Source organism: Melospiza melodia, chromosome 26 (assembly GCF_035770615.1).
Source record: "Melospiza melodia melodia isolate bMelMel2 chromosome 26, bMelMel2.pri, whole genome shotgun sequence".
In the NCBI taxonomy this organism is placed as follows: domain Eukaryota; kingdom Metazoa; phylum Chordata; class Aves; order Passeriformes; family Passerellidae; genus Melospiza; species Melospiza melodia.
This window is the reverse complement of record NC_086219.1, coordinates 822074-838682: the sequence shown is the minus strand read 5'-3', so window position 1 is coordinate 838682 and position 16609 is coordinate 822074. Positions and strand designations below refer to the sequence as shown.

At 49.0% G+C, this 16609-nt stretch overlaps 1 protein-coding gene and 1 long non-coding RNA gene across 2 annotated transcripts in view; one reads left to right on the top strand and one right to left on the bottom strand.

The window, feature by feature from the left end:
- The window catches only part of RERE (arginine-glutamic acid dipeptide repeats), a 160114-nt gene that overhangs the window by 21533 nt on the left and 121972 nt on the right, over positions 1–16609 (top strand). The gene's annotated exons all lie outside the window — the stretch shown is intronic.
- LOC134429734 (uncharacterized) lies at positions 14147–16401 on the bottom strand. The gene is made up of 2 exons (XR_010030641.1): positions 16289–16401; positions 14147–14472 (listed from the first exon to the last, which is right to left on the bottom strand). It is a non-coding gene; the product is annotated as an uncharacterized LOC134429734 (long non-coding RNA).

Below are 16609 nucleotides of genomic sequence, written 5' to 3'. Positions count from 1 at the left end.
CTGAAGAAGGTTTTTATTTTTGAAGTATGCTGATTCTGACATAGGTTATGGGTTTGCAGTCATGCAGCACCACAGTGCTGATGACTCTGTGGGGAAACAGCAGATAACTCCTAGTGGGATAATCTGCATCTTTAGTTTTAGAAACAAAGCCCTTCCCAGAGAAACAAACCCTCTGCTTTCGTTGTGTCATTGTGGGGACGTCTGGCAAAGTTTTAGCTCCTTGTTTCATGGACTCAGCTGTGTCTTGGTACTGGAAATAAAAGTTGTCTGTTTAATTATGTGCTACAGAGAGGAGGTGGATGATCAATGCTTGCCTGCCTGCTCACTTTGGGTTCCAGCAAAAAATGTTTCCTACTCAGCTCATTTTTGTTTTTATAATTGTTTGTGTCATGAACCTTCAGGCAAAACCCTGAAGCAGAGTATTCCTCACTCTGTGTTCCTTCCATTGGTGTTTTGGAGGAAAAGGTACTGAAATGTCATTTTTTCCACCAGATGAGCTCACAGTGCAAGTAAAATTTCAGAATGGGATTTCCTTTATTTTTGGTAGATTATCTCCCCTGAAAATGACAGTAATCACTTGGGTGCAAGCTTTTCTGAGGCAGAAAAGAACAGTTTCAGGAGCTCACTTCTGCATTCAGAAATGTACCTAGAAACCAGAATGTGGCAGGGTGGTGATGGAATCCCTTTTCAGCTTGTGTGCACTGTGAGCACTCGTTCTGGCCCTCTGGCCACTGCAGGTCATTGCTGCATTCCAGGTAAACCTGAATTTGAGAGCATAAGGATATTTCCAACCATTCAGCATCTTCTGTAGTCTGGCATTTTTCTCCACCCCATCCCAGGAACCAAAAGCAGGGAAGATCAGTTTGTCAAATATACCCAGCAAAGTCTTAGGAATTAAAAATAGAAAAATGCAATTACAGGCTAATTGATGAATGTAATTAGATGTAGATTTGACCAAAACTAGGTTCTGCAGCATTAGCAATTTAATTACAAAATGCCTTGTGATTGTAAAACTAGCAAGAAATACTTTGCTGGTAGCTGTAGCTGCTCTTTCACATCCTGTTTTTCACAAAATCAGCTTTAGGAGCCATCGTATGAGCAAGTGAAATATGTGAATTTGCATCAGAGTGAATCTTGCTCTGGAAATTGAGCACAGCAGTTGCTTACACAATTTAAACTTGAGGAAGGTGTGGCTTTGGTCCCCTCCTCTCACCAGGGCAGCAGTGTGAGTCCCACGACTCAGTTCAGGAGCTCACCCTGCCCAGGTAATTTTTTAAAAGCTGTTTCTAAGCTCATCTTTATTGGCTTAACTAAACCCCTTGGCTTGGAACTTGGATTTAGCGTTGGTGTGGCTGAAGGCCTTTGTACATGGGAGGAGGAGGAGGAGGAGGAGGATGGTGTGTGGTGGGCACAGAGCAGTCCCTGCCCTGTGCTGCTTGGGGGCTTGATTGATTTTGTTTATTACCAGTATTTTGGAAAGGCCTGGTGAAGCCCCTGTGGAGTTTCAGAGGCTGCCAAAAGTGGATTTTTGGAGCAGCCTGTGCTGGGTGTGCCTTGGCCTGGGGCAGCAGGGCACGGTGGGAGCTGTCCAGGGGCTCACAGCTGGGCCGGCACACCAAGGGGAGATGCTGCCCTGGCACTGTTATGGAATAGTGTCAGCAAAGGGCACAGTCCTGCTGAGCCCTGGGAAAGCCCCACAATCTGGTTAGCAGCCCCTGTGCACCCCAAAGAGGATTACACTGCTCCATAGGGCATCTGCTCACTGCTCTCCAAAGGAGGTTGATTTATTTGTCAGGTGTGGGAATGACAAAACACAAAACTTGAGTTAACTTATTTTCCTAATAAAATGTACATTTCATGTAGCACTTGAGGTGTGCTCTTCTAAATAACCTCATAATGATCTACAGGCTTGCCTTGCCTTAAGAAGATTAAGGAATTAATGTCAAATTACAGACACAACTGCAAATAGCACTTGCTGTGTTCAGTGTGCAGGAGGGGTAGACAGCTGATAAACATGAAAGATATTTTTAAATTATTTGTTTTCTTGGAGGAAGAATCCCAGGTGCTAGGATAATTTATTGTTGTGAGGGGAGGAGATGCCCTGGCCAGTGATGCTGTTGTGTTCTGAGGGGTTTGGTGAGGATCCAGCAGAGCTGCTCAGCAGCTGAAGGTGTCAGCTCAGCTCTGCATCACCAGCTCCTGTGTGTCAGCACAGGACAGCTGTGGGATCACAGCCCCACAGTCAGGGCTCCTGTGTGCAGGGTGAGTTTTGGGTGAGACAATGACCAAATGCCTAAGAAGATTGTCTGTGTTACATAATGCTAATGGAATTATGCTTGGATAAACACATTAATGTAAGGGAGGGAGGAAATGCCCAGACTTTGGCTGTGGGAGGCATCAATGTTGCTGCTGAAAGCCATGGCATAATTTCTGGGAATGGTTTTAAGTTCAGTGTAGCTGGTTAAAAATAACATGGAACAAGTTTTCCTTTTCCGAGCTGTAAATGGCTTACCTTAATCTTTCTATTTTGGTCAAGTGAAAGGGAAATGAGGTCTGAAGAATTGCTCTTTAGCAAAAGCTGTGAGAGCCACCAAGATTACTGCTGTGTCAGTGGAATTGCAGGTAATTTTTGTTAGGTGCACAGCAGTTTGTTCACCATCAGAGCAGGGGGTTACAGAGAGAATGGGTTCTGCTGGAACAGGGGCTGCACATTGATCCTTTTTGGGAAGAGTCTGTACTGAGCGTTGGAGCTGTCAGAGGCTCTGGTTTGCCTTTCAATACGTGAGGTTTTAGTTACTGTGCTTAATTCTTGGTTGATGTCCTAAGGCAAAGAAACTTGTGAGAAGGCTTCAGCTAAAACCTCTCATTGCTTCTTGCACTGAGTGTTGTGGAACTGCAGGTTCTGTGAGCAGGAAGCCTGGGAGATGCCTTGGCTGGCTGTGACACTTCATTTGGCCTTCAAAGCTGTGATTCTGCTGCAGCAAGGATCTCTGAGGCAGGCAGTCTGTGATGGAAGTGTGCTCTGTCCTCTCTGTACATCAGTCTTTCCGCCTGTTTGTGTTGCCAAGAATTTTTCTGACCTTTTCCAAATCCTTATTTTCCTGGCAGTAACTTTGTGTTGAAGAGACAAATTATTTTCTTCTGCCTCTTTGGCTTTATGTTGAACTTGTTTAAATATTAAATAATTTTATTTAAACTCCCCATTTCCCCTGTGATTTACTTTGAGGGAATGGCTGTTTGGAGGTAGCCCTGAGTTCTCAGAGCCCTGTGTCCAGAGGAGATCCTCAGGAGAGGTCTCTGAGTCCCCTCAGATGAAGGATGATGTCCTCATCAGATTGGAAGGATAATTGTAGATTTTCTGAAGCACAGGTTCAGGTCTGAGGGTGAGCTCACCTTGTGTGTCCCCTGCCTTCTTGTGGCCCTGAGTGAGGATGAGGGTGGTGGGGTGAAGGAACAGCACTGCCCTTTGTTTCAGGATTATCACAGCTCCCTGGGAGCTGCTGGCCTTGTGTAACTTGTTCTGTGTCCTCAGCCAGCTCTGGGAGTCTGCCTGATTTGGGGGATAAAACCAAAAAGACATCACTACATTCTGCACTCTGGTTTTTCTGTGGTCCTTCTCCTCCTAAGGGCTGGGATTTGGAAGAAATTAATTCCTGATAATTGAATTGATTACTAGTTCCTGATTAGAGGCTCTCTGCACAGCTCACCCTGTCACTGTTATCTTTTAGGTGTACCTGCTTGAAGCAAAAAGTGTACAGTCAGTGAGTGAGAACTGAATGACACATTTGCAGTTACCCTCATTTGAGGCTGAAATGGGTCTTTTGGTCATAGTTTGATAATTAAGTGGATGTTAATTAACTGAACCTGTGCCTTAAAATCTTTCACTTACAAATAATTAAAAATTGCAGTTCAAGGATGGCTCCTGCAATCCATGCTCTGCCTGATATAAAAAATCTGGGAGACAGAGAAGCTTCTTTATTCACTTCAGTGAAAGGTGCATGCGGAGTTTTGGAAAACAGAGCTGAGTCTTTATTCAGGATGAGGTGGCTCATCTCCTCCAGCTGGGAAACAGTGCCTTATTTTTAATAGCTTTGTACTTTGGTCAGAGGTGGTGTCTAATTTTGTTATCAGCACACGGGTGGGACTTCGGGGAGAGCAGAGATGAATGTACCCGGGTGTAAATTTAGAAAATACATTTATTCCCTGGAGCATGCAGTGCTGCCGAGTTTCCCGATCCCCAGAGGTGAAATATTGCTGATTTCAGAGCAGTGCAGGGAGCAGGGCCGGGCTGGGACCCCGATGGTTCAGGGATGAGGAGTTGGCTCTAGAGGGTGCTCTGAGCCAAGGCAGCGTCTCCTTCCCCTCTTGAGCAGCCACTGGTGACGTTTTGCTGAGGAAAAACAATAAAAATGGCTCTGCCTGCCTCCTGCCCTCCTCCCCGAGCACATGGGCTCGCTCTTTATTGGAAACCTGAATATTAGTTTGGCCTGGAGAGTTTTTCTGCAAGATGCTGCTTAATTATTTAGCTCTAGGGGGATTCCTGCGCTGTGAGCTCCAACATCCTTCGTGTGTTCTCATGCTGATTTAAATAATTTGGATGTTTAAGTATCTTTGGAGGTCTTTAGAGAGCATAAATAAAAGGATGAATGGTTCAGACTTGATGGCATTTTCTCCCTTTCTTGGACAGGAGGTGAATCACTGCATTTTTGCCTCAATATATTAATAGAGAAAGAAGCAGTGTCTTGACCTGCTGTGATTTTTAATATCCCTTTCTAGCAGCCAGTAATAACTGGTAGTAAAACATGTAATAACAGACAAATTCCACAGTGAGGTTTCACACAGGGGTTTTTTTGCTGTTGGCTGTGAGTGTCTGTGTGACACTTTCATCTCTCCCTTTCATTTTCCAGTCCTGTGACCCTGCCCCAGAGTCCTTGGGAGGGAATTTCCTGAGCTCTGTAAAGCCTCCAGGTGCTGATGGTGCTCAGGGCTGGCTCCCAGCTCTCTAATTCAGCTCGAGTTTTAATTGATTTTTCCTCCGAGCATGGCAATTGTTTCCTCGATGCCAAGAAAAAGTTAAAAGCCGGAGTTTTTGGCCAGGGAATATTTACATCTGCAAGTGTCACGTCTGTGCAGATCCCTTGTCTCTGTGCTGGTTTTTGGCAGGGCTGCTGCTGTTCTTTTCTGGCCTAAAGAAATCCTGGAGTGCCAGCAGTGGCCATTGTGGCACATTAAAAACTGGGCACTATGGATGTTTGTGCTCCCCTTTCTGTTCCACTGCTGGTTCTTTGTGTGTGTGTTTCCCCCTGAATATGCAGTTGGGTAATAGAAATCTCGTAATTTTTACCTCTGACTTGAGTGGTTATGAGGACAGTAATTGTTTCAGCCTGATGGAGATTAAAACTTGTCTCCCATGTCAGTTATTAAATGTGGAAATAGCTGCAGGGTGTGGAATAAAATATTTGATTTACGGTGCAGCCCTGTGAAAGGCTGTAACACGAGAACTGTATGGATTTGTTTGGTATAAAAGCTTCATTTGAGAGGAGAGGCAGCAGCCTCTGACCATTTCTGGTTGTGATTTCTATTTCAGTAGGTGGGGGCCCAGTGTGGTGATTTGTGTGGTGGGATGATGGTAATTCTGAGCTGGAAGATGAGTTGTCTGTAATTCTGAGCCTCTCAGTGCTCCAGCTTCTTATCAGCAGAGCTAACTGGGGCTGAGCTGTCTGTAATTCATGGAGTTTTCCTGTTCCTGAGTTAAAGGTTAAAGTTATTACAAGCATGTGTGTGAGCTGTTGCTGGCACTGCACAGTGCTCTGGATGCCTGCACATTATTGCTGTGGACATATTTTTCTACTTAACGTGGGGAGCAGTTGTTTAATTGGAAAAGCTGTTACTTCTCTTGATCCTGAGCATAGTAAAAATCAATGTCTTCTCTGCAGTCTGAACTAATAGGAATCAAACTCATTGAAGGATGAAAATGGTTTAATCAACAGAGAGATGTCTTAAAGGTTATTTAAAAAACAAAAGCAGCCACCAAGCCCACAAACAAAGCACAGAGCCCAGCCCAGGTCTGGAACTAATGAGGAAAACACTGCTTGCCACCTTCAGCTGGACTGACAAGGGAGGGGAGGAAAGTTTCCTTCTGCCCTGGATGGAGGGATATTCTTGGGAGCCATTTCATTTCAAAGGCTTTTCCTTTAAACACCACTTGTCTGTATCTTCAGCCTTTGTATGAACTGACAAAAATGAGGTCTAATGATGGGTTTCTTTGTAGTGGGAGCCATGAAAGGGACTTTGTCTTTTCATTCCAAGAACTGAATCTAAGGCCATTGTCAGCCTTGTTCTTGACCTCATTTGTCCAGCGAGCTCTGCTTATTTCAGATACATTTCAAATTCAGTTTCCTGGCTGGCTCCTGGTGCCCCAGAGGGGAGATTTCCTTGGGAAGGGGGAAGAGAGGACTGACAGCTGCATGTTTACCTGCATGTGAACTTACACACACGTGTGCTGCAGCAGAGAAGTGATTTCAGAGTTTCCTCCTGGGACTTGATGGCTGAGGGTAATAAAGAGTGAGATGGACAACCTGGTGTGTGTTCTGTGACTGCTCAATGCTGATTCTGTGAAACTGGAATAAAGTGTAGCCTTTAAATGGTGTTTTTACCTCTTGATGTGCCACACCAGCACGTTCAGATCCTGAAAAGCAGAGCAGCAGATCTCATTTCAGGAGGAAGTTGCCTGCCAAGCTTTACTACAAGTCTTAGGAATGGATTGTTAACGGGCTCATGATGTGACATGTATACTTCTTTCTGATAAAACATTAGCATGGAAATCGAGCAGTTCCTGTCATTCACCTCTCCAAAGCCAGACAGAGAGCTCGGAAAGGGAGGGAGCAGCACTCAGAACGGGAAGGTGCTGTGGTTTGTTCTGGGAATCACGGGTTGGGATCTGCCCGAGCCCCCCTTTCTGGGTTCCTGATGGTCCCTCTGGGTCCCTGTGCCCTTTCCATGTCCATCCAGTTGTTCCCTGGTCCATGGCTCGGTCCATGGGGGCACTGGCAGCTGGGCACACTCAGGGCTTTCCTGGGATGTCCCTGAGCTCTGTGCTTGGTGGCTTTCTGTGATTGCTTTGTGAATTTCTGTGATTTCTGTGCTTTGTGGATTCCCCCTCAGTGCTCTCAGTGGGGCTACCAGCAGCACTGGAATTGCATTTCCAGTTGCAATGCCCTGGCACCTCCCTGCAGCCCTGGCACAGCTCTGTCCCCCTCGTTCAAGGGGTTTGCAGTGTTTGCTGCCTCTGAAGCTGTTTGTTGTTACCTGGGGAATTGTCTCACATCCTCGTGCTCCAGGAGGGTTTGTTTTTCCTGTGGGTTTCATGCAGGACTTCCTTGCTGAGTGTTTGTTTTCTGGATGACCCTGTGTGTGTTTCAGGGCTGGGTTTGCAGTCTGCAGAGGGGATTTCATCCCACGTGTAATGCTGGGACATGGATTACACTGGGGGAATGGCACTCTGGGATTTCAGAGCTTTCTGCAAGGGCTTCCAGGGAAATTCCACAGAATCCTCTCACACGTCCTCACTGCCGGGATGCCTTGGATTATTTGGTTGCCTCATGCTGGTGGAGGTTATGTATCTGAAGTTTTTGCTGTTTTATCTCCATATAGCAAGAAGCTAAATAGAACACCTGGGATGCCTTTTATGTCGAATTCTGTAATAGGCCACTGAAGGAACCGTGTAAAGGAAAACCTGATGTGTTGCAGGTTTAGCCTTCCTAAAAATACTGATTTAAACATTCTGTATAGCTGAGGTACACACAAACCCAACATCAATGGAGTTAAGACCATTGTGTGTTTTACTTGAGAATTAGAAGGAAGTTCAGAGTCAGAACACAGCCGTGAGAATGGGATTCATGAGCCTTCAGAGTGATTCTGTTGTTTTGTGTTGGATACTGACACAGAACGTGCATTGTGTTGACAAGCAGCTCGGAGCTGATTTCTGATTTCTGAAATATACAGCAGGATCCTTTCCTTGTGACAGTGTTTGCTGAGTTGGTGTGAGCCCTGCTTAGCTGTTGCCACCTCCTCATCTCCAGCGTGAGCAACATTGTAAAACTCATTCTGAAAAGCTTTTTTGGCTGTTAATTGGTTGATAGCAGCTATCAAAAATCTGCTGCTTCCTTTCAGTTGACTCAAAGTTCCTGTGTAGGTGGCTCAGACTGAGTGCTGTGTGAAACACAGCCCTGCACCAGTAAATCCCTGTCTGCTGGAGAAAAAACAAATCCAAACGAGTCCAGCAAACTGCTAAAATCATAATGCTTCCTGTGGGAGGGCAGCTGGCTTGTGTGCTTACTCGTGGAAGAGAAGAGGGGTAAAACGAGAATTATTCCATGCCTGGGGGTTCTGGGAGGTGTGAGGAGCAGTGCTGGGTTAGTGCCCTCCCCTGGGTGCCCTGTGCTCTGATTTGGGAAGTGAAGAGCTCCCTCCTCCTGCGACTGAATGGGACCTGAGTACTTTCAGGCTGCTGATATTGTCTCCAGATTACACTGGAAACTTCCTGTTTTCAGAGCTTATCTCCTGTCTGGGGGGAGAGGTTATTCTAGGTACGGTCACATCCTGTGCTTGTTGTCACTTGTAAAAGAAAAAAAAAAAAATCTTGAATTTTCAGAGGCCTTTGAATGTGTGATCACTGCTCTAAACCCGAGCTGCAGCCTCAGCTCCCATCCCCTCTGTGATCTCAATAAAAGCTGTAAATCCATTGCAAATGTTCCATCTCTGCTAGCTCCATTGCTGAGTGGAGGAAATGCCCTGGTGGAGGATCAGGCAGGCTCTGGAAGGAAGATTGCAGAGGAAGCATTTGGGAGTCATTTCCTTCAGTGAGTACAGCTTGCTTTATGCTACGGCAGTTCAAACATTCCACAGGCTCTGATGGAGGTATCAAGTTTTCCATTCCCAGAGTTGCTCTTAGTTTAAACTGGAGGGAAGAACAGGCAAACTCCCATTGTTTTACAGCTGCTTTGATAGAGCTGGAAGAGATGCATGTGCTCAGTTCTTCCTCCCTCCTTTGGCTTCACCCCTCCCACACACATTTAACTATTGAGAATTTTATTTTGTTTGCTTTTTTATATTCATCTGAGAACAAAGAGCTTCTTGTTTGTTTTAATCCATTTGTTACATTTTCAAGTATGTAATTTTTTCCTTTTAAATGGCTTTTTTGGACAAATATTTTGATTTTTTTTTTCTATGTAAGATAATACATTCTAAAAGGACTTGTGTGCATTCCTTTGTGTTAAATTCAAGAAGCTGCTGAACAGGTTGGTGTCTTGCCCTAAGTACCACAAAATCTGGCAGACACATTGCATTTTGTTTTAATATTCTTGGCTTACAGTTTACCATTCTGTAATGTGGAATTTCCCAGGGCAGGGATTTTTTTACAGAGACACTTTTGAATTTAAGTGTTGGTCCCTACAGAGAAGAGGAAACAAACCAGATGAGAAGTACCAGAACAAAACAAAGGGTTTCCCCCCCTTCTGTCTTCCCAGAAAAATCATCCTGTACTTCTGGCTCAATTTTACCTTCTTTGAGGTGCAGCTATGTGAGATCATTGCCCCAGAATTGGGTTTTAACCCTGCTGTGTCCCCTTCTCTGCCTCAGGTTTGCTTCTGCTTGGCCACAGGGGTTCCTGTCCTGGCAGAGTTCAGGAGGGTTTGGAGTCAGGGTTTCAGCAGGGTTTGGGGTTTGGGGTTCCTGTCCTGGAGAGTTGGGTGCTCGGGGGAATTTGGGGTCAGGGTTTTAGGATGATTTGGGGTCTGGGGTTTCTGTCCTGGCAGAGTTGGGTGCTCAGGGGGGCAGAGCAGGCAGCAGGAACTGGGCTGGCACTGCTGGGAGCGCTCATTTCATTGTACGGGCACCTGGGAGTGAGCTCTGACAGGGCTGGGCTCTCTTGTTGGGCTGTGGTTGGTTGTTTGGGGTTTCTCTGGTATTTTTGGTTTGTTTGTTTTCCGCAGCACTTCCTAAGCCAGGCCTTCCTGTAAAACCCTGCTTTTCTCAGTGTTATCATGTGAATTGCCTGGCGCTCACAGCTCCCCGGGGGAGCGCTGTCGCTGTTTGATGCCTGCTGTGACAGAGAGGCGGCAGCAGCCAGGATGCTGAGTGTGCTCAGACAGCCCAGGCTTTGTCCCAGGCACCCCAGAGTGCAGCGAGGCACCCCTGTCCTGTTCTCAGGGATGCTGAGTGTGCTCAGACAGCCCAGGCTTTGTCCCAGGCACCCCAGAGTGCAGCGAGGCACCCCTGTCCTGTTCTCAGGGATGCTGAGTGTGCTCAGACAGCCCAGACCTTGTCCCAGGCACCCCAGAGTGCAGGGAGGCACCCCTGTCCCATTCTCAGGGATGCTGAGTGTGCTCAGACAGCCCAGGCTTTGTCCCAGGCACCCCAGAGTGCAGCGAGGCACCCCTGTCCTGTTCTCAGGGATGCTGAGTGTGCTCAGACAGCCCAGGCTTTGTCCCAGGCACCCCAGAGTGCAGGGAGGCACCCCTGTCCTGCTCTCAGGGATGCTGAGTGTGCTCAGACAGCCCAGGCCTTGTCCCAGGCACCCCAGAGTGCAGGGAGGCACCCCTGTCCTGCTCTCAAGGATGCTGAGTGTGCTCAGACAGCCCAGGCTTTGTCCCAGGCACCCCAGAGTGCAGGGAGGCACCCCTGTCCTGCTCTCAGGGATGCTGAGTGTGCTCAGACAGCCCAGGCTTTGTCCCAGGCACCCCAGAGTGCAGGGAGGCACCCCTGCCCTGCTCTCAGGGATGCTGAGTGTGCTCAGACAGCCCAGGCCTTGTCCCAGGCACCCCAGAGTGCAGGGAGGCACCCCTGTCCTGCTCTCAGGGATGCTGAGTGTGCTCAGACAGCCCAGGCTTTGTCCCAGGCACCCCAGAGTGCAGGGAGGCACCCCTGTCCTGCTCTCAGGGATGCTGAGTGTGCTCAGACAGCCCAGGCTTTGTCCCAGGCACCCCTGTCCTGCTCTCAGGGATGCTGAGTGTGCTCAGACAGCCCAGGCTTTGTCCCAGGCACCCCAGAGTGCAGGGAGGCACCCCTGTCCTGCTCTCAGGGATGCTGAGTGTGCTCAGACAGCCCAGGCTTTGTCCCAGGCACCCCTGGCGTCCTGTCCCATTCTCAGGGATGCTGTGTCTGTGCCAGGGGCGCTCTGGGGCTGTGTCACAGCTCCCTGATGAGGGGCAGGCAGTCCCAGGCAGCTTTCCCCTCCTAAGGAGCAGCAGGGAGCACAGGGTGGGCAGTGAGCTGGGTTTATTCCTGAGCCAGCCTTTGGTTTGTGCCTGTGTGCTCAGCTGGGCGCTGTCGGGGTGACCTGCAGGGCTGGCACCGGGCAGTTGGTGGCAGTTGCTGGTGGCAGTTACAGGAGGGCTTTGCCTGCAATTCTGGTCGTTAAGAAGAGGCTGAAGTTGCTCAGATGTTCTGAGAGCCCAGAGTGCCTCTGTGGTGCTGGAGCTTAACAGGACCTGTGAGGACTCGGGGCTTGGCCAGAGGCCACTGGAACATCCTGAGCACCAGGTGAGTGCAGGGAGGGAGCCTCAGTTGCTGAGCCATAAAATGTGAGATAGTGCTGGTAATTCTGTTTAACAGGGAAACCTCACCCCAGCCAAACAAAACCTAACCCAGCAAACAAAACCAGGCTCTGAAGGTCCTTGGTCTGTGAAGGTGCAGGTTCCTTTTGGGGATTGGAGAGAGGCAAGGCATGTGCCTCTGCTCATGCCAGTGCCAGCAGTTTCACTGTAAATGGCATTAACCCTTGGCACGCTGGTTTGTGTGAAGCGCTCTCTGTGTCAGTGTGGTGCAGCAGAAGTGGCCATGGCTGTTGAGCTGTGAGCTGAGTTTACAGCTGAGTTTAAAGCAGTTTACAGCAGAGTTTTACAGCAGAGTTCACAGCAGTTTACAGCCTCCCTGGGCTGGGAGTGCAGCCCCAAATGGCCTGTGCTTTGTGCTGGGCAGGAGCAGCAGTGCCCTGGCTCTCCTCTCTCAGGAGTGAGCAGTTCAGCAGTGTGAAGGAGCAGCCTGGTGTAACTGTGGAGCTGCCTCGGTGCTGTGGCTGCCACAGCTCAGAGCAGGTTTCCTGTGGGTGTCACAGATCAGGCACGGCTCCTGCTGCCAGCGGGTTTGAAGCAATGTGTGTGTAGACAGCAGTAATGTCTTGTCAGGAGCTGGGGATCGGTTCCTCTCGCTGTTTGTGCCAAGAAAACTGCATTATTTACAGGAACAGAGCCTCACCTCTCACCTGACCAAAGGTTTTGTGTCTAGATGGAGCCGGGTGCTTTGATGTCCAAGTGCAAACAATCAGCAGTGGGTTACAGCCGCTCGGTGCTGCTGTGGAGCAGGGGGAGGTGACCTTTCCTGCTGGCAGCCCAGCCAGCCATTCCTCTCCCCTGCTGAGAGAGCTCCAGGTGACCCCTGGAATTCTGCAGCTCGCTTTCAGTTTGAGCTGCCTCTGTGTCAGGTTTTGTTTTACTGGAGGTGCCGCGGGGGTTTTGGCCGGGGTGGCACCACTGACAGACTGGGGAGCTTGTGGTGAGCACTGTGACTGATGACACACAAGGAAACGCTGCTGGGACAGCATTGAGCTGTTAGTTTGTTCTCCATGAACCCACTGCCTTCCTCTTCCCCCTGGCCAAGGTTAAATCCGAGGGGAGAGCTTGATTTAGTGGAGTTCTGAAGGCAGTGTTGAGTCTCCTTTTAGAAATAGACCCAGCTTAGCAGGGGTTAGAGCTAGACAGGGAGGTTGTGTTGGACAGCCCTTTAGGAGACACTTGTGTTCATGTCTCCGTGTTCTCAGAAGGAGTTTCAGGCTCCTTGGTGTTCATTCAGTCCATGTGAAGCACCGGTGTTCTGCAGCCTGCTCTGAACCTGTGTGGGTGAGCTGCTCCAAGTGCTTGTGGCACCTCTTTGTCATCATCTCTTGGAGAAAAACAACTTAACGGACCTGTGTAATCTGTATAATCTCATTAGGGCTGTTCGGGGCTAGTTTGTGCTCCCAGTGTTTGCATACCTGGGAGAGCAGGGATGGCTCCTTTGGTGGAATGTTTGTGTGTGCTCCATGGCTCATTCTGTCAGGAGCGGGGAGTGCTGCTGATTGATGGGTCTCGTGTCTTGGAGGGATTACATCTTTATTTAATATTCCTCCAATTTGTGTGTCTGTGTTTAATATTCTTCCAATCGGGTCGGAGCGGTGCGAAGTTATGAATTATTCGCGTTTGTTATGAGTCGTGTGTCTGGAAAGCAGCACATTTTCCAGCCCTTTGAAGATACACTGTCTGTCACTTCTCGGCGCTCAATCTTTCATGAGCTGAAGTGCGTGGGTACAGGATACAAAGTGTTACAGCGTTCGGGGGAGCGCTGAAAGCCAAAGCTGTGAGTTAACAGGTGCTTCCCAGATTTTAGCTGCCACAGGAGAAGGTGTGCAGGGCTGGATGTGCACACGCCTCTGAGCGGTGGCAGGAGCTACTGACAGCAAGTCAGAGCCTTATTTCTTCAGATTTCCAGCTTCTGTTGTTTATTGTCACGACCTTAATGTTTCTTCAGCTAGGTGTTCTATTTAATTATGATGTTTATAGTAAATATCAGCTCCCTTGGCTGTGTGCTCAGGCCTGTAGCATGCGGAGTGCTTTGCTTGTAACTGCATCCCTTGTCTCAGTTCATTATCTGTTAATGGTACTCAACATGACAGGCTTGTTTTGATAAATGGAGCCTGCCAAGAAAGCCGGGATGGATTTTGCAGGCGGTGGAGCCGAGCTTTGTTTCATTGTGCAACACCAGAGGGCTGATGCACGCTGGACCAAACACCACAGAGTGCACGGAGAGCTCTCTGGGCACTGGTTCCAGCCCTGCCCATCCACCCAAGGTCTCCTCTTCCCAGAGTATTTTCCTGACCCGTGTGGAAGCAGATTTTTGCCTGGTCTTGATGGGCTTTGTGAATGTGTAACTCAAATTTCCCCCCCTTTTTCAGATCTCCAGCTTTCAGAAGGGATACAAAGAGAAATGCTGTAAGTTTATAATGCTGTGGCTAGCAAAGGTGTATTTCATGGCCAGGAAAAGATCTTTTATAGCCCATTTTCAAAAGACCAGATAAAAAGTCCCTATTGCAAAATGGAGCTCGAGGCTGTACTCTGTGCATGTTTTTTATTTCAGTCTCTGAAATGGGGGCAGATCTCCATATCTCCTAGGAAAGCCAATTAGTGAAAGTTGAGTTGTCTCTGATGTCGGTGATTGAGTGCTGTGGCTGTTCTGCTCACTCAAGGATCTCCAGAATGCTGTATACAAACAGATGGGACTGGAGATGATTTCTCTGCCATCTCCCACACTGCTGAATTGGGAAGTTGGTTTGTGTTGGATTTGCAAGACGGTGTCTGAGATTCAAGAATAGTCTCCAGTTCTGTTGCTGTGCTCAGACTGTCAGCTGCTGTGCTCTGCACTGTTTGGACAACTTTCATCCTAACGGGATACAAAGAAATCCACGCATCTTAAAATTATTATTATTATCTGAATGCCTTTCCCCAATATATACTGACTTTAGGGATTTGTGATCCGAGCTGCCTGAGTCACCTGCCCCGGAGGGATAAGGTATTTCTGAACAACAACCATCCAACAGGGTATTTTTCAAGTGATGAAACCTGGCCTGAATTAACTTCCTGCTGGAAAGCTCTTTTGGAAGTCATTATGAGCAAAGCTGATTTGAATACACTCTGGAGCAGCGAGTTCCCTCCTGCTTTTGCCAGGTTTGATGAGACGGAGGAGCGAGGCTGAAGGCGCCGTGCTCGCTTTGTGCTGGCTGGGGCACTGAGCTCCAGCTCTGGCAGCTTTGGGGCTCTCACACAAAGTGTGTTTTGCACCAGCTCTGGCCAAGGCGCAGTTCAGGAGCTGCTGTGCCATGAATATTGCAGGAGTGCAGCTCGTGCTGCACCGCCTCAATTTGTATTGATCACAGCAGCCCTGCGACGCTGGAATTAATCAGCTTTTAGGCAGCTATTTCTAGAAAGTACAGGATAAATTTCAAACTTAGATCTTTGTCTGCTGAAGGACTCCTAGGCTCTAGTATGAAAATGGTGGAAATGGGCATGGATAAATAGCAGGAAGATACACAACTACATTAATTAGCAGCCTCTGGAAAGATGAAGTTGGCAGGCAGTACTTGAGGGTGTTGCTCTAATTAACCGGGTCTGTGAACCTTAATGATTATCATTTTTATCTATTTTTTTTTAACTTGCCTTTGTAAAACTAGCTCAGAGGTGGTGTACTCCCATATTTATTTTATAGGTAAAATATTACTGTACAGCTAGGAAATGGATTTGCTCGGCAGGGATAAAGTGTATGTTGCCCCAAGGTAATGGATTACACAGATGACTTGTTTTGCATGTTATTCTGCAAGGGAAATAGCAGGGCTTTGCTCGAAAATTAAGGCAGCACTAACAACTGAAAGGTCATGGTTGTGGTGTAGAGGAACAGCACAAGACATTGGGGGATGAGTTACAGGTTTGTGTGGGGATGCACAGTCAGATAAATAGTCATTCTTCATAAAAAATCCACTTGAAAGCAGATGAATTTCTGCTCCTAATGGGGGGAAGGAAGGCGTCGTAGGGAAGATTTTGAACAAAATGGCTTGCTAATTGAAGGCAGGGCAGCCAAATCCCTGTGCAGAGTGTGGCAGAGCGTGGTCCTGGCCAGGATGGCTCCCTGGCCATGCCCCATGTGCATTTCCCCACCCCGAGTTACCCCATGTGCATTTCCCACCCTGCCCATCCATGCCCCATGTGCATTTCCCACCCCGATGTGCATTTCCCACCCTGCCCATCCATGCCCCATGTGCATTTCCCCACCCCGAGTTGCCCCATGCTCATTTCCCACCCTGCCCATCCATGCCCCATGTGCATTTCCCCACCCCGAGTTGCCCCATGCTCATTTCCCACCCTGGCCATGCCCCATGTGCATTTCCCACCCCGAGTTACCCCATGCTCATTTCCCACCCCGAGTTACCCACGCTCATTTCCCACCCTGGCCATGCCCCATGTGCATTTCCCCACCCCGAACTGCCCCATGTGCATTTCCCACCCCGAGTTACCCCATGCTCATTTCCCACCCTGCCCATCCATGCCCCATGTGCATTTCCCACCCCGAGTTACCCCATGCTCATTTCCCACCCCGAGTTACCCACGCTCATTTCCCACCCTGGCCATGCCCCACGCTCATTTCCCCACCCCGAGTTACCCCCATGCTCATTTCCCACCCCGAGTTACCCACGCTCATTTCCCACCCTGGCCATGCCCGATGTGATTTCCCCCCGCGCTGCCCGGCCCGGGGGATGCTCCCCGCTCCGCTCCCTCCGTTCCAGCGCTGCCATCAATCACGGGGCTCCCGGTTCCGGCGGGAGGCGGAGCGGGGCCGGCCGGCAGCCGGTGCGGAGCCGGTGCCGAGCCCGCCGGAGCAGCGGGGCCGGGCGGGGGCCCGGGACGCTCGGCTGGGCTCCGGCCGCAGCTGCTCGGCGGCGGAGGGGCCTCCTTTTGTTCGGCAGCTGCGCCGCCGGCCCCGCTTCCTCCGTGCCTGCCCTTCCCGGAGCCCTCCTCCTCCTCCTCCT